The 27117-nt window shown below is 30.9% G+C and overlaps 1 protein-coding gene across 1 annotated transcript in view; it reads right to left on the reverse strand.

Moving 5' to 3' along the window:
• LOC143920797 (uncharacterized) overlaps window positions 1-19984 on the reverse strand; it is a 66211-nt gene extending 46227 nt beyond the window's left edge. Inside the window, exon 1 of the mRNA XM_077443760.1 lies at window positions 19728-19984. The gene's annotated coding sequence lies outside the window, so the exon portion shown is untranslated. The remainder of the gene's footprint in view (window positions 1-19727) is intronic.
• Window positions 19985-27117: the final 7133 nt, after the last annotated feature.

Genomic DNA, 27117 nt, shown 5'->3' on the forward strand with positions numbered 1-27117 from the left:
AGCTACCTGTGTAACTATACATACATATATGCCATAAGCAAGAAAATCGATTATCAACAGACAATAAACCAGTTCTTATTTAAGCAAGCATTGCTTTATATTTATTTTCACCTGAGGTAAATTTTTCTCTCGCAGTCAATGCACAATGGACTAATAAAATTGACAATGTAATCGAAATACCTACACAGGTAGAATAAAACCAACAATGCGGCGAAGAAGATCGTTAAATTGGTACGCATTACTATATAAGCAATATAAATAACAAGTTGCAAAAAAAGTTGCATTTTATCTACGCGAATACATCTCTATATGCATAACTCACATTATCAAGTTTTATTCGACGCGTTTACTCAGTGCTTGAGATTGTTTTTTCTTTCCAACATCAACGCCACAATGCCTCACCGGTTCATTTTCCTTTGATTTTATTTATTTGTATGCACGTAGTAGATTCAAAAAGTTATTATTAGTACTCATATGGTATTCGTATATGTCAATGTTCAATTTTCCTTGCATTTGCAAACATGGATTCGAGTGATTTCAATCAAAATTACATTTGAATAATTATTTGTGCTATCTGCCCATTATAGTTGCCTACGTCCGGATACGGATTTGGAATAATAATAAAAAAGATCTGTTCTTAATGAATACGTCAATTGAAGATAGGTTACAAAAAATACAGAATAGACCCATGAGGAATATCTTAGATGTAAATATTTACACCAGTATAAGATTCATGTTAAAGAAATTAAATTGGATGAACGTTATGATATTCTGAAAGTACATATGTATATTGGTTTTTATTCTTCATAGATATTAAAATGTAACATAAGAATTTTGTAAGAAATATATGTATATACATGAAAGAGCATTACGGGTGGTAATAAATTGATTATGCAGAATTTAAAACTGTTGGTGAATGGAGCTGTTGTGACTGATGCATCTAATATATACATAATTTCTAAAGACACTTCGTATATACATATATGTATGTATGTAACCTTCGTTCGTTGGTTCGTAGATGACACATTCGATTTATTTTTTTTCGATTCATAGGCGCCGATTCGATTTTTTTCGATTCAAAGGATTCAAAGTCCCCGGAGGCGAAGGCACCGAGGGCGCAGGTGTCGGGGCCGAAGCCCTAGGGGGCGAAGGCTCCGGGGGCGCTGGGAGCGCAGCCACCGGGGGCGCAGGCGCCGGATTCTGGTATTCATATAATTTCGAAAGAGACAGTATATATGTATGTTTTTTTGTTCGTGACTGTCTAAGACTGACTGATTTAATAAAATACACAAATGAGTATTCAAATAAATTTATATAAAATAAAACTATTCAAATAAATTTATATAAAATAAAACTATTCAAGTAAATTTAATAAAATGTTTACTATTAGATTAGTCATGTTTAAGCGGTTTATATTACAAATACCGAGCGAAACCGGGTAAAACCACTAGTTATAAATATAATAAGCTGCCAAACGAAATTATAAAAACTAAAAAGCCTTAAAAATTAGATAATATTCATCTATTTCTGATATCTGTGTATGTATGTATGTACATATATGTGTGTATTTATTATTATTCGAATAATTAGATTAACACGTTATTAAGCTATTTCTTACATAAATAAATAAACAAATAGAGAAAGAACAAGCATAATATTATAATTTTTGTATAGAGATGATCAAAAAGTATACGATTCGAAATTTTTTTGAATATAAAATTTATGTTAAATCAGAATAAAACAAGTTTTGAAACTAATATATTTTTTTAATTAAATATTTTTGAGATAATATAATGTGATTCAATTTTCGCGAATTGCCAAATATTGCCTTATTTCATACATACATAAAACGTGCCTATTTCTATTGGAAAATGCTATTGAAAGAGTATATAAATAAAAACGTGCGCTCAATTCAAATTTGCCGTCTTTTTATTTACGCTTTCCGGGAACTATTTGAACGCCCCTCCGTACGTAGCTTGGATATATGTTTCCTACGAATCCGATTTTGTTCTCGTTGGGATTTTTTTGCCTTTTCGACATCTCTATCGAGTATCGAAAACACTCGAACGCGACGGGAGGAACATGTACTCCATTAAGACATTATTTATTCTGGCAAGCGTCTGGGCAAATACGTTTTTATTAAATAACAACCGGTCATAGGAATGCCACCGGCCCTTTGGCGCATCGCACAAGAATAATAACGCATAATTACACTTTGCATATACCTCATTGTTTTGGTCCATTTTTGCGTCGATCTGCCGCCGAGGATCTCACGAGCGCTCTCGGACGCGTCCTGAAAATCGTTTCGCGAACGACGAAAAAAAATTCAACGAAATAAAATCATCGATACGGTTTGATTGTGTTTATTTTTTGCGCTAGTAGCAGTTTCGTGATATCGTCGTAATTGAAGGCGTAAGTATAATAAAAATACCGCGTAATCACCGGCAATCAACGGATTTCGTACGGATGGCGTTAGGGATTGTAAAAATTTTATGCAAATGTAATGATACGCGGTTAATTAATTTGAAAAAAAAGGTGTAATAAATTTTTCGGCTGACTGTTATTGCCGCCAATAAAAATCGATGATACGAGCGGAGAAAATTGTTATTTATTGCGATTATCTCGTCGGCAAAAAAAGATTAGGCACTACATAAATCGAAGTGAGTGAATAACTCAATCGAATTGCATTTATTTTATTTGTTTAATATTAGGTATTGAATTAGCCAATAAAACTAACAAATAAAAATTAACCATCAGCTTCACTTGCGACTTCAATAGCCTTGTATGTAAATCGCAATGCAATTAAAGTGCAATCAGGGTGGCTCAATGGTTATGACTAAAGAATTAAAACACCTTCCCATATCATAATGTTTATGCTTTTTACATACCTCTTATTATTATAACACGTTTTAGTAATGACTTAATAATGAAAATTTTCCAACAAAAAAAAAATAGATTCCTCGATCAATTTTCCCACGAGCCAATAATATTTTTTGTTTAATGAAATGAAATAATTTCTAGTTAAATTATATACTGCAACTCTGCTATTTCAGGATTTAAGTGGCAAAATTCAAAAATAATAACAAAATTACAACCTTTGAAAGATAGGTAATTATTTTCACCGTCTGCGATTTTTTTATGATTAAATCTAGTCAGTGCTGTTGAAGAAAGCCAAAAATTTATGTTAAGCTGTTAGTAAATTCAAATCGTTAAATTTATATATCGTACATTTAAAAATATTTTTAGACATACTTTTGCCTAATTTGGATTCGATTTTAGAATGCATTTTATTATTCTTAAGGGATCTTTATGTTACATTTAACATTTAGCTACGAGACAAGAGACCATTACCTATTAAAACTTACAATCATGTTAGATTTTATCAAAATTGCGTACATAATATGATAACATACAAATATACCTCCAGGCCTGGCCCGAGGGTAGATTGACAGATTTGCTTCAGGATCTCCCAAACCCTTAAATTTTTAAACACTAAATTTCATGAAAGTACTTGAAATTTTATGTTGAAGAAAATATTTAAAATTTTTATTCAAAATAGGCACTTTTTATGTATAAAAAATAAATAAAATAAAATAAAATACGGATAACTATGAATAAATTCGGTAATGAAGACATTAATTTATATTCAACAATGAATTGAAGAATTTTATAGAGTGGCATTTCTTCTTTCGAATATGATTCGTTAAGATATTTAATTTATTGAAGCAAATCCATCCCTGATATATACATATGTATATACATATATAAACATACATATGTTTCAGTGATATTTTATATAAAATAAAATTACAAATTATAATTTATACCGACGAGAGTTTGCTGTTTTAATTTTTATTCGTGATTTGTTGATATTTGACAGTCAACTTCCTGCGTTCCTCGTAAATTATAATATTTTATAATCAGTATTGTTGCTTCAAGTAGAAAAATTAAGTTGAATACAGAATATTCTATAAGTTCAAAGAAAGCCAAAATATATTTTTTTTATTTTTTCAATTTAATTTTTTAAATCAAAAAAAGAAAAATGAGGGTCACATCGCAGCGCCCCTTGTCTATGGCACCCTAGTCTGCTGCAGCTTTGGGCAGGCCCTGTATACTTATATACATATTACATAATACAAAAAACTTGAATATCAAAGTTTAAAGGACGAATTAGAGAAGAACTATTGAATCTTCTAAAATAATTATATAAGTAAATATGTATTATGAAATGATAAAAATCACTAAAAAAACATATTGTCCAAGAATATTAATATATCAGTGTATTACAATAACTTACTTAATTGAATTATAAATGTAGTTTCTCGTATTCACATCACCCATGATCCAAAAATTCATCAAAAGCTTCGATCATACACTTTTACATATATCTTCATAATATTTAATCAATACATACACAGTGTACCAGACTCTTAGATTTGTATTTATCAAAGCCATAAATTCAAACCAATATTTGACTATCCCATCCACTACAGGCGTAGAGCAATCATACCAAAATAAACATCAGATTCTCAAGCACATCTGACAGCCGCATTCAAAGAATCAACCCTGAAGAATCAAACCACGCAAACACGCCTATGCTCGCGCATTATACGTTTAAAACCAGTGCATATTCTACGCTTGTCAAATGTAAATGCTAAATAACGACCTTGACTATGCATCATGAGTGCTGTTAGCCGGTTTCCAGCTACCAAATGCAAAAGCAGCCAGAGCGTGCCAAGTTTTAATATATAAATCACGAGCTTCTTTAATCAGCTCGCCAACACCAACCGACTCGAAACAGTACAATGTTGAACGAGTCGAGCGAATGATATATTATATATATATATATATATATATATATATATATATATATATATATATATATATATATATATATATATATATATATATATATATATATATATATATATATGTATGTAGTACAGTGGAACTACCTGTACGAGAAAAGTAAAAGTTTTCCATTTTTGTTTTTCAACCACAAACATTCAAATGTCGGCTCGTTATCTTCAACACCCGCACAAAGCGGACCACCGCTCTATGTTCCTATTATAACGTATCTGGGACTAGGAGGATAAAGACCGGTCTATTTGCGGACGTATCGGATTATATTCAGCGTAAATAATGCCTTTCGTGTGTTGTGCAAGTGTTAAACCAGTCCCCGGGGCACCGTTTCCTGATCGTAAAGATTCAACAATAAATGTATGTATGTATTATGGGGACGGGCTTCTGCATCTTCTGCGACAAGACAACACTCCTGTTCGATGTCCATCGATTGTGTTATGGGTTCGTTCGGCGAGATACCTCTATCAGATGACATGTGAATGGGATTGATGGTGGAAGTGTGTGCATCTTCGATTTTGACGTCTGTTTAATGTTGTGGCGAAACGACGTATATGCATTATTCATCAATGGACATTGGAATCGACGATTTGAACTTTACCGTGGTATACGAAAACCGACTGCATACTATTTTTATTTACATATAACCAGTGATAAAGTGCTAAATAAAAATGAACCAGGGCGGTGTTTAATTTATACGATAGAATATGTATTAGTAGTTCAAATATTTAAAAAAAATGTCAAATGCTAATTAACAAATATTCTTGTTGAAATTGTGATGTTTTTTATATTTAATAAAAACATCCAAACTGCATCCTCTTCAATATCTTTGATTTTGCAAACCCGTGTTAATGTGTCAACAGCAACATTTGCTATTAGCAGTGCTAAAACCATATACATACGCATAATTTTTATTTTATAAATTGTTATTTTGTTTTTTTTCTTTTTTGTGTTATATTTTTTGACCATTGTGGCGCTTTAGGAATTCCTGTTATGCCACAATGGTCTGTTTAAAATAAATAAATAAATAAATAAATAAATAAATAAATAAATAAATAAATAAATAAATAAATAAATAAATAATCAATAAATAATCAATAATTTTAATATGTGAATATAGAGATGACTATCTATTTAAGCCGAGTTCCCTAATTTTATCTATCCTCAAGTGCGTATGGTCAATAGTTCAAAAATTGTTTTATTTCGAAGTTTTCGCTGGTTTTGGATAAAAAAAAGCCTAAGAATTTCATCAAAACGTTTTTGAAGTTGTCTTTTAAGCTTTGACTATGCTCAGATTACTATTCGATTGTGGTCACCAAATGTAAGAACGAGAGTCTGGTCACAATATTTAGTATAAAGAATTTTATATGACATATTACCCAAAATATTTACTTTATCTACATATGTACGTAGTAACAATAGATGAAGTTTTGCTATCATGCGAAAATTCGAACTCGAGATTTTGACTGATTCTAACCCAGAATCGATTACTGATCACGTTTTCTAGAAAAAAATGTGTGTGTATGTGTGTCTGTGTATTTTGGGGATTTTTTTTAAGTGTACTCGAAAAACAATTTTCATATCAATCAAAGTACCAAGGCGGCGACCAGGTCCGACCTGGCCCGACTGCATCACTGCATATAAAGATAGAAGGTATTTCACCAACTATGTCTCGAATATATGTACATTGTATTTTCTTGAATCGTTTTGACGTGGCATCAATTAATGGAATTATCCTAATGATTTATATATATTATACCGTCGAAAATTTCTTGCAATTTGCTTGAAACCTTTCTGGAATAATGAGAAATTCATTGACATGTTATATGTCGTGCTTATAATGAGTTATGATCGTGAATGTACATACATATGTAGTATGCTAATAAGACAGCGATTTCCAAACTGGGAGGCGCTGACTATTACAAGGGGAGATGCGAATAGTTAGTTTATAATATAACATATTAAAATAAAATAATATATATAGTTATGAATAAACTTTCAAAACGTAACATTAAAAACGCACGTATTTTTTGACTGGTTGCAATAGAAAATTCACTAATAATGAAGATACTGACGGTAATACAGGTAAAAATAGTAGGAATATAAGTGACAGGAAAAAAGGAAGTAGAAATATCAAGACAAGAAAATACGATTCGTCCTATTCACAAGTGCTATTATACATATAAAGATAGTTTAAAAACACAAATGCTTTTGCTTTGTACGAAAGTTTTAGCTAGAGATAGTATGAGATATTGAAACTATGCATTCTGAATACGTCTAGGATTTTCTCAAAAAAAAAAAAAAAAACTGGATCAGTGTAATAAGCAGAAGCAAACGTTCAAAAAAATAGTTTCTGTTTCATCAATTTCTAGTGTCGTACAAATTTTCTTACAGAATTGCAAAATGTAAAAAACCACAAACAATAAGAGAGACACAATTTTTGTCAGCAGCTATTTATTGATTAATCGCTCTTTTTCAACCAAATTTAATTTTAATTATCTTACCATTCACATTCAATAAATTTATCAAAGGAAACCAATTTTATTTAATTAATTTTAATTTTAATTTTAATCATTTTTCTAATTAGAATTGATTTGATATTATTTTATTTTAAAATAATGTTCAGCGAATCATATACGAAATACCGCTCACTAATAATATAATTGGAAGAATAATTTAATCGTTCTGTCAATTATATTTGTATTTTTATCATTTAAAAATGTGTTTGCATTATTTTATTAAATGAAGAGGTAAGGGGGGGGGGGGAGGTACTAAGATTATATTTTTTTCAAAAGGGAGGCCTCGTAGCAATAATTTTGGAAACCACTGCTATAAGGGGATACATATCAACTAGAGATAACAGGTAATATCTTGAAAACGTGTATGAATTGGGGATATATGTAATATTTCTCTTTAATAAAATATCAGAATGCAAAAGACACTATATGTAGGGTTAACAAATCATTTTTAAACCATGTACATATGTATATTAATTCTACCTATACAAATTTGTAAAATACTGCGACACATTTTGAAGGAATGTACATATTCATGCCTGAGGAATATATTTCTCAAAGCTTCAAAGCAGTACTTTTTAAATGAAAAAAAAAACAGTAACTAAATTCAAACATATCAAAAATATGGATAATTTGTACATTGTCTAAATTATATATCAAAAATATATTGTCAATAAATCTAAAGACGTTGATGCGCAAATCTAATTAAATTAATGATAGTTAAACATTCGGTACCCGTCAATTACTACGTAGAGTGCGCGTGATGTTACACCAGAACCATTAATAATTATAATAATGATATAATTTTCTTTTAATAATAGATAGCGTAATGATGTAATTTGAAGAGTAAGTAATACGTTAACGAAACGGCCCCCGTACTTCGAACACAATGCAGATGATATATCAGTGAACGAAAACCGGTAGCCGATTATTATTCTTTTGACGTTGTATGTACCTGCACTATACACAGCCTTTCCTATCGCTTTTCATATTAATTATACACATCGTCTTAATTTATTACCGACTATCTATCTTAAGTGATCTCGTACGAACGATAAGACGTTTGTAGGAAACATTCACAACGGAGAAACGTGTCGAATATTGGTGGAGGACAATAAAAAGTTGAGGCATGCATTTGGGTTTGGGCTAGGTAGAACGTAATCGATTAGTTTTGTACTACATTTGAGAAACAGAAAAATTTTAAAAAATAAATAATAAAAACCGTTGCTACTGAGATGCGAATCGAACAATATTTACCGTCACTGCGGCCAATCATTACCACACTGGACTTTTTCAACGTAACAATTTTCATTGTTAACAGTTAATTGAGTCGCAACGGTTGATAGACAATATCACAATTATATTTTCACAGCCTTTTTTCAATAATTTCAACCGAGAAAGATAGGCACAAATTTGAAGGAAAAGCGCAATTTCTTTCTTTACAATAATGTCTTGATTTACCAGTTGAGTACATACATACATATTTGCTAAAGAAAAGAAAAAGTTCTCATAAAACACTGTAATGGATTTATTGGTTTATCTAATATATTATTTGGAAAGAGACTTTGTATACATATATGTATGTAACCTTCATTCGTTGGGTCGTAAATCCATGACGTCATCTAACAAATAATTCGATTTTTTTCGATTCAAAGGATTCGAAGGCGCCGAGGGCCAAACCCCTGTGGGCGCAGACGCCAGGGGTTCAGCCGTGGGGGGCGCAGCCACGGGGGCGCAGGCGCCGGATTCTGGTATACATATAATTTTTTATTAGAGACTTACTATATAATATGTTTGTTTGTTCGTGACAGTCAATTTAATAAAAAAAAAACAACAAATAAATTTATATAAAATATAACTATTCAAATAAATTTAATAAAAAGTTTACTATTAGATTAGTGATGGGCGGTTGTTCTTGTGCGATATTCATGAACAACCGTCTCGTGGGGGTGGTGGCCTCATGTTGAGGGCTTTGAGGGTCAAATTCCTTGACGTTTAAAGCGGTCTTAGGAATTAGATTAGTAATGTTTAAGCGGTTTATATTACAAATATCGAGCGAAGCTGGATAATAAAGCTAGTATAATATATTTAAAAGTTCAGAAACTCTTTTTTATCAATTGAAAAATTTCATTGAATTTACATCATGAATACCATAATATGGTCCTAATACACTGTAGTAACATATAAATGTACATTAGGCCGGAGTGAAAAACGTGAAATTTGGGTTTTCATCGATAGACCTACATAGCGGAAAAATTTCGTCATATCAAGGGAACATTAAATAAAAAAAAAATCCTGTGCCTCCAACCAATTGATTTATCTCGACAAAATTTTTTGAGAAGTTTCAATTTTTTAATTGTTTAAAAAAAATAAACACACCTATATTACACCTAGTTTATTTAGGTCAATTAAGATAAGTTTTGACTGATAAACGAGAATTCAAAGTCACCGTTTCTCTCCAGAGTCCCCATACAAAGTGCGCCGCGCTCAAAATGAATGTTGTTTGTATGGTGAAAACGTTATTTTCAGAAAATCATCATTTTTTTCGCGTTTCTGTGATTATTTTGAAAAGAAAAGACGTTGAGAGCTCCCTTGAGTATAAACCTTTAATCTGAATATAAAAAAATGCTAAAACCACCACGAATTTAAAAAAAATTAAGGAAGCCAAAATGACCTGTTTTGACGTAATTTGTATATGAGATTTTGCGTTAAAATGGGTCATGTCCTTTTATTTTATTAATTTGGTTTATTTTTTGGGTATTTTTTTCTGTTCAAATTAAAGCTATATTCACAAGGCAGCTCTTTATGACTTTGATTTTCAAAATAATCACAGGAACCTGAAAAAAATGACGATTTAATGAAAAAACACTCATACAAACACCCATTGCGGTAACGGCGCGCTTTGTATGGAGACTTTCGAGCGAAACGGAGACTTTGAATTCTCGTTAATCACTCAAAACTTATTATAATCGACCAAAATAAACTTCAATAGGTGAATATTAAGTGTTGATTTTAAAAAAATAGTATATACATACTCTATAGTATATGCATACATACATAATTTGACATCTGAGTTATTCATCATTAAAATTATCAGTGAATAAAAAAATGTAATTCAAATTTATCTCCAGATAACGATGACAAATTGAATATCAACATGAATGATTTAGTTCATCATCTTATAAAAAAGAAATCAATGATGTCAATTGATTCTCAAACATAAATAAATCATCACACTTTCCTCGATACATGTACATATATATATACATACGTAGGAAATACCCGATGAAAATCATCACCTAAGATACTTAGTAGTAATAAACTGTTCCTCGTGTATTTCCCCGACAAAAGTATTTTTAAATCAACAGAATAGTATTATTTGCTAAATCTTAGTTGATTGTCAAGCGATGTTATTTAAAATTTCTCAAGCATTCTTGGAACAAGCGTCAAATAATTATTTACTGGAAAAAAATAGTAAAAATATTGTTTTAAGATTCATTAGCAAAAAATTGTATGCAAGTAAGTACGTGTTGCATAATTCAAACTATGTATGAATGACTTTTTGTATTAAAAATTTATATACGGTGCATTTAAGTGCGTAATTATTTCTCTAATGACTGTCGATCAATCTTTCTGATGCAACAATAGTTACAAACACTGCAACTACCGCGTTTTTTTATTTTTCAAATTATCATCGCTCTTTTTACACACTTATCCGCAGACAGTTTAAAAGTTCATCTATCATTCGCTCCCCGAGCTCACCAAAAATAAAACTCAAAGGCGCCATTTTATAAACCAGCTCGAAACCATAGGGAATTTATTAATTCACGACAAAACTTCCAAAGTTTCGAAGTCTGCAACCTTTTCTCGAGAAACACTTGCATTTTCGCATCTCACATATGTATATTTTTTGTTAATAAAAGTGTTATATTAAAGAGGAGTACGGTGAAATAATAAATTATCGTCCGGTGTTACGTGTAACTGGTAATGACCGGTTTGTTCGTGGCTTCGAGCAATTTTTCACAAGTCTCAATAGCGGGGCGCTAATTGGAAATTATTTTACTGAAGGCACGTCAAGTCAAACAGTCGACCTACTGGTTTAATTGTTTTGAGAAAAATCGTGTATAGAAAAAACACTTGGGGCCTTTTACATATTATGTTGAATCAATTTTCATACTCATTCGTCTTGCAAGTGCAATTAATTTAAATGCTTTTATAATATAATAGCTGAACCCGACATGCAATGCAGAGACCACAACAATGCATGCAATTCCTGTTCTCGTTCCCGTTCCCGTTTCCTTTTCTCGATGTGTTTCGATAAGTGAATGTTTCAGTTTCGAACCAATACTTAATAATCAAATTAAATTACAGTAATGATAATTTTTCGGAAAAACGCAGGCGGCAAACACATTTGAAGTTATTCAATTGTTTTTTTTTTATTTTACCCTAACAACGTATGTAGGTGGCGACGCGAATGCATTTGAAATTATTGCGTTGCAATGCCACTCATTCCCGTTTTTCCCGTTTCCGTTCCCGTTTATGGGCGATTTTTTTTTACAGAAACCATTGCATGACATTCACACAATAACTCCTGTAAGTTTCGTCGCAATCGGTTGAATGGTATAGGAACGTATACGTGACAGACAGACAAACATTGATTTTTATATATGTACATATGTAGTACTGTAGCCAGCAGTTTGGCTTAGTGATAGCGTATATATTTAGCATCACTGAGGTCATAGGTTCGTGTCCTCGCCACTGCTGGTTAGATTTGGGGGTTTTGTGACTCCAAATCGATCGTTTCTCTATCAGAGTTTGCCAATTTTATCTGATCATTGCTGAAACGGTTCCTGAAAATTGGTATTAAAAATCTAATCCTGTTGTCACAAAAATCTGCCTGTGTATAATTTGTATTAATTATACACAGTAATCTGAAATCCATAGATGTCACTATGATTATTATTTCTGATTAATTGTTATATTCTATATATTTTGATTGTATATGTATGTATTACTGTATTTCTGATTTCTGATTGTTCATGTATTTCATTAACGTACACCCGTCGCATTGGAGCAAATCTGTAATGGCGAGTGTGTATTGATTTGTGACAATAAAATAAAATAAAATAAATGTATGTATGTATATAATAAAGTGAAAATTTATTGTTGTTTAGTTGACATTCAGACTATATATTTAATATTACATAAAAGTATATCGAAGATTTGAAAATATTTAAAACAATGAATTCAAATTTACGTAGAAATATATAATATGTATATATATTTGACTGGTTTATAAAATTATATAAATAATCCGTCGTATTGTTCAACTACACTACAGAATACAGAAAGATAGATTTTCTACAATCAGTCGTCCAAAGAATTACATTAAATAAATTACCCTGCGCTACAAACGATTGCAAACCGAGCTGGCGCATGCTTACATATTTCGCTGCATGCTCATTTCATACTTTTGTCTCGGCTTTTGCCATTTTAAACTTGCCAGAAAGATCCAACTCAATTTTAAGAATTGCCAATCATCAATGAACATCGAAATGTCATCTGCGCAACCCCACGAATATCTCGTCTTTCGTACATGCTTAAATTCAAAAAGTTAAAATTCAATGGAAATGAGCATGCAGCCGGGTGGTTTGCAATCATTTGTAGCAAACTCAATAAATTAGAATACATATCAAAATCAAATTGAGAGAAAAAAATATATATGTAATTCGGCCAAAATACTTCCGGCCACAAATTTCACCAATGTATTACTTTACGTACATTATCTGTAAGTGAATTAAAAAAGGAATATGAGAAATTATAAAAGCTTCTAATACTAAGTTTATATTAGATGAGAGTGAAAACAGTAGCTTTACCACTGTTATTACAACAAGTGTTATTACGCATGGATAGCTAGCTGTCATCGCTTTAATCTGACACAACGTTCTGATGTAAATTTTAATGAGTTCGTTAATGATTAATCTCCTCTAGCTTAATATTGAAGACATAAGCTTACTTCAAGCTAACCCCCGTATGTCGTTAAGATATCAAAGCGACCTGAAGAGTGGAAGTGGTTCAAAATCAAATCACAAATTTTTAACGGGTAGTAATGTCACTGAACTTACATACATAGTGAAGCTAATAAAAAGCTTGTAAAAAACACAACAATCTTTCAACTTTAATTTAGCTATAGATTCCAAACAAAACGATGAATATTAGATTGGCTTTAAAATACACAAATAAATTGCTTTGTAGATCGATAATTACAATTTTAACCGATATGTATTTTTAATGATTTTACACATTAAAGACTGCTTAGCATAAAAAGTAATTAGCTTTCCATTTCTAGCAGCATACATACAAATAGCCTTTCTACACTCAAAGCTCCCGAATTGTTTTTGCAAGTTTAAAAAAAAAACGCCGTCAATCACAAGTGTAGATTTTAAGAGAGATTTTTGACCCGCAATAAAAACATACTTAATCGAATTAACCCAAACGAGAAAATACGTTGCAGTTTTTTTTACGACCGCCGAATATGTCGATGACCATCCATATGATACGTAAGATCAATAATGAGCCCAATTTTAAGTGCAGTGACACATTTTTACTCGGTTTGAGACTTTCTCTCGTCATTTAAAATCAATTACAAATCCGAGAAATAATCGTGAGATGTTTTCTCTCGTAATCATTAGAACAATTATATTCGATTATTCGCGATTCATTTAGAGAATTCACATATTTACGTATGTACATTTGCATATTTGGCTTTCAAAACTTGCATTGAAAAATCCAACAATATTCCCAATGAACTATAACTCTATTGAAACGTGTAGCATTTATAATTTTATCACAAGTTGAAGAATATTGATGATTCTATACATCTCCTAAAACAAGTTAGCGTAATAAAAGTAATATATTTCAAAGTGGAAAGACAGGACGAGGCTGATCACTACAACGAAACGATCAAAGGAGCTAATGTGTTAACTATGTATGTTTATAAGTGACCAATAATTGTAAAAATTTCATTTGAATAATCATAAAATAAAATACACGTCAAGATTCAAAAGCACTGTACTTACATATGTGTATAAATATCAATAAAATTTTAATGGGAAATATTGATACGAAAAATACCAAGACAACGAAACTGTATACACCTATGTAGTAATAAAATAAAATTTAATATTCCATTGTTTTTTATAATGAAGAAACTAAAAATATATAATTATTTTTAAACGTCGTGCTACAGGTGTAAAATGATGTTTTCATTATCGTGCGCTTAGATTTTTAACGGAAAGTCGCGTCGCATTTTCTCGTTACTTTTATCGTATTAACGACATCGAAATACCATCAAGTCTCGTATTATTAACATTACGAGCGATATACGAAAGCGTTTACTCAACTTCAATTTCCACGGAATCACTTTCCGTGTGTAATTTACATCGACGAGTGGGAGCTTTTTTGATGATGTTTTATATTATGTGGTTGCTCGCGCACGCAAGCACCTCTATGTACGTCGGCGTCACGTTATGAAACGCGGCACCGTAAATGATGATGATGATCCCGAAAATGCAATATTAATAATCACTGTGTGCTTTTGTTTAGAAAAAAAAAACGACTTAAAGGTATACTCGTAAGTGTTTATTGAACGTAAACGCACGAAGGCCACCCGCGATACCAGTTAAAAGCTCACCATTTGAGCACACAAACATTTATCTACTAACAAATTGGACGATTATTTCGCACGGTTCGATGATGATAAGATTAATTAGATTTAGATTTGTGGGGCGCGGGAAAGTGATTTTTTTTCGATCGCGATACCATGAGAAATTATCTGGTTAATTAACGACTTCTTTATGCTTATTATCCGCCCGTTGAAATATGCTTTCTCAAGCACTATACTCAAGCTTGAAAGGTATTGTTCGAGTGTTATAAGATACATGGAGGGTAGTTAATATAGCGGTCATCAGTGTTAGAGGCCAGTGCTTGTAATGTTGTTGTGCCAGCACAACCTTTTCACCCACGCTAAACTCATTGCTTCGACTTATTATAGTCCATTTTCAGAGAATGTGCAAATTAATGAAAATTCTCTCGTGTATTCGCTTTAACTAAAGATAAAGGACTAACGACTTTACATGCGTTATGGAGAGTACAGTTTTGACGATAGCGATTTAGCTTCAACTACTTTAAGAGGGCTGGACCCCAACGCCTTGTCCATACAAACGTATTAGACTTCTCCCTTCCTCAATTATGGCACTAGAGAAATTATTTTTAATATGCTATTTATATCCACCATAGGCACAGTTCTATTTTTTATTTTTTTGATTAATCAAATTAATCAAAAATGAAAAAGTCAATTAATCAAAAAGATAAAAAAAAAGAACCATGCCTATAGTGGATATCCATAGCATATTAAAAATAATTTCTCTAGTGCCATAATTGAGGAAGGGAGAAGTCTAATGCGTTTGTGTGGACAAATATCAAATAGATAATAATATTAAATCTAATATACTCGTATATATAATTTCGAAAGAGACTTGTATGTTGTTTTGGTTCATAGGTTTTTTTGGTTTGGTTCATCGAACAAATTAAAGTTTCTATGCCGAAGACATTGATATCGTTGAATTTTTTTTTTCGATTTAAATAATATAATAAAAAAAACAAATCAATGTTTAATGAATGAAAACTATTAGATAAGCCATTTGTTTAAGCGGTTTATATTACAAACAGTAAGTGAAGCCGGGTAAAACCAATAGTATTAAATAAAACAAAATTGGACAAATATTATTTTAAATATAATTTTAAATATATATAAATAAGTATTAAATATAGTTAAATAAGGTGTAACGGTTTTAAATGACGAGCTCTGCTAATAACTAGCATTAAATAATTTATTATGTGAATGAATTTATATATAAAAAATAATAGTCGCACTAGCTACTTCGATTCGAATCAAGCCAGCTGGATTAAATATATTTATTATTTTTATTTAAAATACTTTGTGACAGAAAACAGTTTGTGACATATAATACTTAAAATACGAAGAAATTCGTTTTCGTATCAATTTTTTATCGGGTTTATGGTGAAAATACTTACTATTTATGTATATAATATAGGAATATTAATATAGGATCCTGAAAATACATGTAATTAAGATATCAGGAGTACTTTATAAAAATTTAATATGTGAACGAGTCCCGTATTAAGATTTCCTTTGGAAACATGAACGAGCGGGGTTTATTTAAACCTGCAGCTTAAAATAAGAATCGTGAAAGTTCTTTCATAACAAAACTCATATAAATACATTGAAGCCGACTTAAAAGGGGATCGCTTTTAATATAAATAACATTCGAAGCGCCTATAAACAAATCGAGTCGACCTCGATCGATAAGAGTTTTATTTGCGTTAATCGTTGCGAGTTAATCTCGGCGAAAGTGCACTAGCAGCAATTATAGCAAATTCGTGATACAGAGGAAAAAGTGTGCTTTGTAAAAGAAAAAAAAGCAAAATAGTAAAGCTATTAAAAAATCGATCGTGATGTCTTTAACGTGTCCGTGTGTATGTACATATGTATACATATCTATCATTTTCATCGGCAAATATTGAGATGTATGTGCGGTTGTTGATTTTTTTCATCGATCGCTCAAAGAAAACTTACTCTCGATTATCAAAATAACCATTCGACACGCACATTATGCCTTTTAAAAACGAAATCAATTAATCGTCTACTTATTTGAAAATGATCTCCGATTCAACACGCTCGTACGTAGTAATAACGGGGACCATTTGAACGAAACATTCCTCTGGAGAAGATTCCGTTTTATTTTCACAACAATTTAACGTGATGCGAATCACCCAAGTACTAGGACTCGTACTGTTAAGGTAAAAACGAGACTCTTTCTTGTTTTCAATTTGTACTAATGTCGACCTAAGTATTTTATAATCACGCACTGTTCAAATTCAAACCTTCGGGGTTTTCAAAACAAATAGTAAAAAAACACCCACTATGTATTATTTAACACTCGCAAACAAAACGTTAAAATTGTTGTACAACCGTTTGAGATGAAACTTGTTGATTTTTATTATATATCAAATTAATTTTGATAGATCATAACAAGCCTGGATTTTTTTCATATTTTGTTTAATATTCCGATTGTGTCGGCAAACGTACGCATCGTGCCAACTTTTTTAATGCAATTTGGCTACGATTATAATAATTTATTTAAATATAAACTCGCCTCGCGTGAATGCGAACATCTTGTAGATTTTATTAGAAATACTAACGTATCTATTCGATAATATCTTTAAATGTATCTAGATGCGTCGTGCCTGAAATATTTTAATATAAAAAAAACTAATGTCCACTTTTTCTATTCACATAGTACATAATATTAGATCATCTTAATCATAAACAAAAATAATAAATAAACCATGAAAAGATTTCACACTTTTTTGCCGTATGTTCCACAGCTATTATATTTATATTATAAATATCAATAAATAAAGATAGAAAATCATACACACATAATAATATCGACAAGATAAAAATAAAGAAACCCACACGTAAGTATGTACATACATAGGTATGTACATACATAGGTATGTACATACGTATTATAGAAACATCTAGAGCCATATTTTGACCGAAAAAAAATTTCATATTATGACTTCAGGGAATTTATATTGAAAAATAATTTTATATAAGCTTGGTATTACAATAGTAACCCTTACATTTCCGAAAAAAAAGATTTTTTTTGATCAATTATCATTTAGTACAAGTCTCGTCACCTAATTTTTAATTAATTTTGATGATGAAAGAATAAGTATGAAAATTAAAAAAAAAAAAATAGATAGATACCACAACCCAAAATGGGCGTAATTATTGTTTTTTCGAAATACATGCAACCTTTGGTCATGATATTATATACATATGTAGTATTCAAAGAAAAATAAGTTTTTTATCAGTGCAATGGGAACCGTGTGTGTTTCTAATGCAAAACCGGGAAAAGTATGTATTTCTAATGCAAATGCATTTTTTTCTACTTTTTCCAACAAAACTACTATATTATATTTTCCTTATCAAAACCAATCTGAAATATGAGTCATATTTATTATTTTTTTACGCCAAAAGTTTTATATTACCAAAAATTTTTAACACACTACGAGATGCTTATGATACTTTCCCACATTTAATACAAGGCAATTAAATAAATCCTCAAAATATTGTAAAACTCTACATCAAATATGTAAAAAAATACGAGAAAATATAACATAGTAGATATTATATTTTCCTCATCAAAACCTGTGTAAAATATGAATCATATTAATAACGTTTCTCATTTAAAACAAGGCGATTAAAGAAATCCTCCAAATATTGTAACACTCTACATCAAATATGTAAAAAAAATACGAGAAAATATAACATAAATAATAAATTTTCTACGCCAAAAGTTTGATTTAGTGCAAAGTTTTATATTACCAAAAATTTATAACACACTACGAGATGCTTATGATACTTTCCCACATTTAATACAAGGCAATTAAATAAATCCTCAAAATATTGTAAAACTCTACATCAAATATGTAAAAAAATACGAGAAAATATAACATAGTAGATATTATATTTTCCTCATCAAAACCTGTGTAAAATATGAATCATATTAATAACGTTTCTCATTTAAAACAAGGTGATTAAAGAAATCCTCCAAATATTGTAACACTCTACATCAAATATGTAAAAAAAATACGAGAAAATATAACATAAATAATAAATTTTCTACGCCAAAAGTTTGATTTAGTGCAAAGTTTTATATTACCAAAAATTTATAACACACTACGAGATGCTTATGATACTTTCCCACATTTAATACAAGACAATTAAATAAATCCTCCAAATATTGTAAAACTCTACATCGAATACGTAAAAAAATACGAGTAAAATATAATATAGTAGATATTATATTTTACTCATCAAAACCTGTGTAAAATATGAATCATATTAATAACGTTTCTTATTTAAAACAAGGCGATTAAAGAAATCCTCCAAATATTGTAACACTACATCAAATATGTAAAAAAAATACGAGAAAATATAACATAGTACATATTATATTTTCCCCATCAAAACCTATGTAAAATATGAATCATTTAAAATCATTTTATGTAAAAGTTTGATTTAATGCAAAGTTTTATATTACCAAAAATTTATAACACACTACGAGATGCTTATGACGCTTTCCCACATTTAATACAAAACAGTTAAATAAATCCTCCAAATATTGTAAAACCCTACATCAAATATATATCACCTGGAACTTAACAATACATCAATCACACGCATCAAGCTCTTACCTTTTCAGAAACAAAATGAACTAGACGTTCAACCGAATCAAATTGCACAATACGATTCTCCTTTAACAAAAATTAACAGTTCACACTAAAATAAAAAATAGCGCCGCTTATTGGATTTTCAATATATATTCCAACACTTTCAACACTGCAAACTATCAACGAGTATTTGCAATTTAAACAAAAAATTTGCACGCGATAGAGAAGTGACCAAACCAATTCGTGGATGAGTCGCGCACGGCGTTCGCGCCACAAATGTCACCGTCGCTACCGTCTGCCCGGCTTATACGCACCTTTCGACCACCACCTCTTCTCCGACAACAGCTCGTCTTCCACTCTTCAGCTCGACCACTTCTTCAGACTCTCTGATGGACGTCGGCGCCCTTTATGACGTCGCGACGCCAACGATTTAATCAGCTACACATTCTATTCTCTCGCTCACTTAATGCCGATGGTCGTAGTCATCGGCGTCGCACAGAGAGGTATTTGGTCTGAAAACCTAGCCAAAAATTTGTTTTACGTCTTTTCCCAGAAAATAGCTTTCTGTACTATTATATGCGAGTTATTGACGATTTTAAACAATTTTAAATTGCCACTCGTCGTTTATTGTGTCACTGTGCTTAACATGTTTAATGGCCAAGATTTTGGAAAGATACAAAAATTGATACTGAATTTGAAGGTACCTACATCTGAATACAAAATTAAAATAATGGCTAAATAAGTTGGTATCTTATGTAGGTTAAGAAAAAATTTAAAAACAAAAAGTCAAGTTTTACAATTGTCTTGCCACACGTGGTTTTTTGTGCAACTGTGCTTAAGAGGGCTGTACACCCGAAACCTTAATTTTGCTACCGTTCCTTTCTTCGATATATATATTGAGTGAATGCGACAATATGTATATATCAATATATATATATATATTGAGTGAATGCGACAGTTGTGCTTCAACCAGATAAAACGTATTTTAAATTGACAAAATCGAGGTTTCGTATTCTTCTATTTTCTCCTCCAAAACTGGACCAATTTTTACAAAAATTTCATTATCGGTATGAGAAAGATATTTTCTGTGCATGTATAGGAGTATTTTTTTTTAAATCGACCGTTAAATAAACACGCTGGACTCGTTTCGTGAGTGTAAAAAAGAGGCGATTTTATAGATGTTTGGCGGCTCCTAGCTCCTATAAAAAATAATTAATCAAAAAAATAAAACGATAAATGCACCCCAATGGTGGATATCCATAGCATATTAAAAAATAATTTCTCTAATGCCATAATTTAGGAAGGTAGATGTATAGGAGAAGTAAGTATACGTTTGTATGGACAAGGCGCTGCTGTCCAGCCCTCTTAACGGCTAATATTAAAGCAATGACAGGTATTTTTAATGTGGGTAGATTAAAAAGTATAAGAAGTATTTTAGATGAATTGGTATGGATGAGTATTAGAATAAGTTTAAATCTTAGTAGGTACATTGTCTTTTGTGTTTATAAGTTAGATCATATGTTATTACCTAAGTATTTTTAGGATTATACGATAAGAAATAGAGATATACATAGTTATTATACTAGAAATAAGAACAAATAAGTTGTAGGTAGATTAAGGAAACAGAAGACAGCTGGTGGTGTTTTTCACAGGGGTGTGCTCATGTACAATGCCCTCCCTGAGTGCGTCAGATCTTCTACTTAAGACCGTGGATGCATTCTTGCGAGGTGCGAGGAGACACCTCTGTGAAGGACAATGCATATACATACATATATTTATACATAAAATTTTTAGAGTTAAGTAATTAAGAATGCATTTTTTATAATAGCTAGATAGCTGAAATTATATAAATAAATAAATAAGATTGTTGATAATTTTTCAAAATTCATCAAGTTTCGTAAGAGAGAGCACTTTGTAACAATTACTAGTTTTTTTCTTCTAAATCTTTGAATTTTTGAATAAAAAGCCTTTCGGTGCTTCTTCTTATTATATCGTGTAAATGTTTCCGGTTCATAGTCAAGACAGAATCCTTAGATACTGGGTGGCGTCAACGTCAGATGCGCGAGAGTGATAACATACAGACATTTATTCATCATTTCGACCGGGTGAACAATGAATTAATACGCGTGCGCCTATAAATTACCTTAGACTACATATATTTATATATAAAATATAACCTTTAACATATACATTTTAATTCGTGTATCAATTCTTCTCCGAAGCCACCCGTTGAAATCAAAGGGCATAACATTAGTATATGTACATATAGAAACTGTAGCTAAACACTTAGACAAAGGGTTCCTAACCGGTCATTAGATCAATGTCAATTACAATTGTGAAATTAATTATAATTTCCATATTTTAAAATAAAATAAGTAATAATAAATTCTATTACATGTACATATGTATAGCGTTTTGGAGAAGAAAATTTAAAATTATTTTGCTAGAAGTTGAGACACATTTGCAGATTCATAATGAAGTACATAAGTTAGTTGAGCAAAGGATATGTTTATGTTAGGTATCGAGATTTATTGCCAGAAATAAGAACATTTTTAGGTGTGTGAAATGATAATTATCTACCAAATATTAATGTTATTATATTGTATGATTATTTATTAATGTATTTTTGACCGTATGATATTTTTTCTCTTCTCTGTCATTTTTTCGACCAATATGGCGCATTAGGTATTCCTGTAAAGCCACAATGATTCAAATTTAAATAAATAAAAAATAATGCGACTTATCTTCAAAAAAAGAATGGCTCTTGGATCAATACATATTGGATCAATTCAACAAGAGATTTACTCACATTCACAAGCTAAATCAAATTTCATTTTTTTTTTATTTTTCTTATCCTCACACAGTGTAGCTCTTGCAGATTTGCCTATATTCGCGCATAAATTGTTTTAAAAAAGGCTATATATGTATCTCAAAGACTGTATGTAGCACAAAATATGCTAAAAATGTATTTTCAATGCATTGATATAAAGGTTTATATATTGTGAAATTTTAATATAAATTCATGGACTGGAAGTGGTAGTTAACTTCCGCACAGAATTGGGTTTTTAATTTTTTTTTAGTTTGAATTTAAAAAATTAATCCATATATCATTAATTTAAATCCGTAATTTGCATCACTTTCAAATATGAATGAAAATAATGTTCTAAAGTCTAGTAAAAACCATCAAAATGAGTTTTCCAATGGATATGGGAAATTTTCAATTACAGTCGATTGAATCCCAAAATGACGTTACGTTGACACAATTATTAAAATTTTATTATAAATGGAATGTATTGAATCCAGAAAAATACTCGCATTTCAAGGGCGTTTGTGACATATTTATAAACAGAATTACGAAAATTATTTTGACATTTTGCCTTTTAAAGTGAATATTTTTGACTAAAATTCTTATTACAAGTCGATCGCAGTAAAGATGTAGATGAAATGTAGCTCCCAACCTCAAAAAGAACGAGTAACATTGACTTAGACGAAGATCGTAAGATCGACTTTGCTTTACATATGTAGATCGTAGACTTCAAAACCTTTAAATTATAAAAATTGACGACCTATCCCCGTTACTCGTAAATTTCAGTTTCTAGCATCTATGTAGAAAATGTTGATCATTATAAATATGCCCCCACCTACATACTTTGTAAAATTTATGTATGCATATCTATCTAGCAAAAATTTTCTGTAGGTATATCGAATTTGTCCATACATGTCTATGGTATTATAAAATATACGTATTTAATAATAGCATTTAAAAATAAAATATATTTAATTGTATTTGTAATGTTTGGAATTGTTAGTTAGTACCTATAATTTTTTTTTTAATATATATTTCATTTTTAACACCGGTACTACAACAAGTTTCCCCAAAGCGACATATTTGATTTAACTTGTACATAAATATGTACTAAACACATTTTACAATGTGGGAATATTTAATGATCAACACATTCGGGTTTTCGACTTATTTGCAAAAAACGGAGGAGGAGGGGGATGCCGATTTTATTGAATCCGTTCAACAATTAAGTTAGATAAAGTCAATCTGGATCTTACCATCAGCGTAAATAAATCGAATAATTACTGGATTACCCAACGGGGATTTGAACTTTTGAAATTCATATAATATAAATTACATATACACACACATATATATAATGTATCACATTATAAAGATTTGTATGAATGTAATATGTAGGTTTTTGAGCTTTTGTCGCTAAGCGTGAAGATTAAAACGAGAGCCCATTATAAATATTATTAACAAGAGTAAGTGATTAAGTGCCGCTTATTGATCAATTGTTGTAAATGCTTTGTAAAAAAGGTTCGGCAAACCTTAAACAATGCATTTACAACATTTGAACAATAAACGGCACCTTGGTTATCCGGGCTCTATAATTATAACTATATGTACATACATATGTACATATATAAAAACATACAAAGCTATTAAAAAGAGAGTTTACAATAAGGACACATTCAACGATTTAATGCAAAGCAATATCAATAAAGGAAACGGTCCATTTAATATATCTAATAGCTTTTAGTTCCTGAATATTTACGTGAGCCATAAAACCGGGAAAATTATATTAGCATTTATCAAATTGATGTCTCATGGCAAAAATGTTCAATAAATCAAGAAGACAAAATTTGTATCTATTTAATCTATTTAAGTACCTATGTACAAACATATATACATATATATGTTGTTACATACGTATATACTGGATATATTTATTATCTATATTTATATTTTATTTAAATTAGAACCATTGTGGCTTTACAGGAATTCCTAATACGCCACAATGGTAGAAATATATATATATATATATATATATATATATATATCAGAGTTCATTAGATGATAAAATAGTAGGGGTAGTAAATAATTATTTATATTTAGGTCAAATAATAAACATGTCCGGTAATAAAGAAAAATAAACAAAGAGACGTGTGAAATTAGGATGAAGTGCGTTTGGACGAATGAATGTTGTTTTTAAATAAAAAATGCCACTTTGCCTGAAGAAAAAGATTTTCGATCAATGTATTTTGCCAGTGATGGCGTATGGATGTGAAACTTGGACTTTGAACGACAAGATGCTACATAAAGTCCAATGCACTCAAAGAAGTATGGAACGCTGTATGATTGGTATAACAATGAAAGACAGGAAGTGGAATACGTGAATGAGAAGTATGACAAGGTTAGTGGATATAGTGGATAGAGTGAATAGACTGAAATGGTAACGAGTGGGCTACGTGGCTAGAAGAATGGACGAAAGGTGAACAAAAGAAGTGCTAGAATGGTACCCTATAGAATGCAAAAGGGTAAGAAGAAAACCGCAGAGAAGATGGGTAGATGAAATTAGGGTGAGATGGATGAGAGTTGCGCAAAACAGAGACGAGTGGAGAGGCCTTCATATTGTATGTATGTAACAGTGGGTGGTGAACTGCTGTAGATAATGGTGACGATGATATATTTATACAGAAAAATGCACGTTTTTATATAATACATAAAAAAAACTATAGCAGAAACATAATAATGGTAAAATATAATTGAGAGAAATTGGGAATGTCTTGCATCAAAAGTCGGCACCAATATATGTATGTATGTACATATGTACAAGAACCAGCTGCAATTCAACACACCCCCGCGAGGCCCAAATGGGAGGGAATAGATCAAAGTTCCACTCATATGTATGTAAATCACATACAATTATAAAAATAATAATGAGCGCAGGCTACCATACAGATAGGTTAAAATAATTTCCGATAACCTACGCTCACTAAGGTGGAAAATATCACATTCAGGCACAGTAGCAACGATTATATTGAGAAGTCGAATGACTCTTAGATAGGGAGCCATCCGATAAAGTACTGTGCGAGCAAGAGATACAACCATCAAATGATGTCTACCACGCACATAATATTAGGGAAATTGTTCCAAATGTTTCAGCAACGATGGGCACTACGTATTACCACGTAGAAGCTGGAGAACAAAACAAATTAATGAATAATTTCTCTGAGCTTCAAGGGAATTATTCTCAAGCATGCCCAAAATATATGGGTAATACCCATACTCTTTCCAACATACATATACATATAGGAAACGAATAAATGCTTTTTGCACTGTCCCAATAATTTATTAGAGAGTAATTTGCTTCATGCGGATTCCACACAATTGCCTTATAATCTAGCTTGCTTCTCACAAGCGAGTTAAAAAGCACGCGAGAACACAAATATTGATATAACACATAACTCACGATGATGACGGATCACGTTAAAATTTAAATACATGCATTCATATAACAAACAGCTTTATCAGATCGATCGAAAGTCAGTGTTGACACGTTTAAATCATGTCGGGATTTATTTTGCTCGTATACAAATTATATATTATGCATGTATATGTATGTATGTACGTACTCGACCGGCCTTCACACCGTAAGATGACGGGCACGTCAAACAAAATTATTAAAAACGTTTTAATGAATACACGCTAAATCTTCTCGGTGAAAATTCGGTGCAGATTTGTTCCCACAGGTCAAAATATAAGGTAGTGTGTTAATTGGTTATACGAGGCGAACAATGAACGCGCCTTATGAATTATTTACACGTTCACGGCGACCAAGAAAGACGTTCAACAACGAAAAAAATCTCATGAAATAATTTACTGAAATGTCCGCGGCGCGAATTAAAATATTATCAACATTTCTTTTTCGCCGCATGAATAATGTAAAACACATTGTATTTTAAATAAGTGTTAATGTAAGTAACATTGTTTGGAATGTACACATGGTAACGGTTTAAGTCCAAGTCAAGTTAAGAAATATTTCGCCAAAGAATATCAAGTTAATCTTAATCTGGAAAACATTTTAACAATCTATTGATGAAAACACATAAATAAAATGTCTAGCTATCATATTATATGATTTATATATTTGTAACTCAATTTTACGTATTTTATTTTGATTCATCAAAAAGCGTAAGAATGTCCATACCTATGTATATGTGTTGCCAGAGGTCAAAGTGAACGTCACGTTAATAGTTATTAATTTCCTGTGTGACTGCTGCAATATACACATTTAACTTAAATAATCTCAAAATATTGATATACGTATCTGAAATCTGGACTATTTTCAGATAATGATTTTTCTTTGGGAAATTTTGACGCTTCAAATGCTGACTACTTCCACTATCGACTATTTATTGCTAGTTTAAGAATGAATATGAGATACATACATACATATATACACACGTACGTACCTTATAAGTATGTCTATAAAATAATTTTAAATTGAATCAATGATAATTTAGTTGGTACATATTATATTTAATTATTTATTTAAGTTTAAGTTTGGACCACTGTGGCATTACAAGAGTATCTAATGCGCCTCAATGGTCGAAAAAATAC

The sequence above is a fragment of the Arctopsyche grandis genome, chromosome 13 (assembly GCF_051622035.1).
Source record: "Arctopsyche grandis isolate Sample6627 chromosome 13, ASM5162203v2, whole genome shotgun sequence".
NCBI lineage: Eukaryota > Metazoa > Arthropoda > Insecta > Trichoptera > Hydropsychidae > Arctopsyche > Arctopsyche grandis.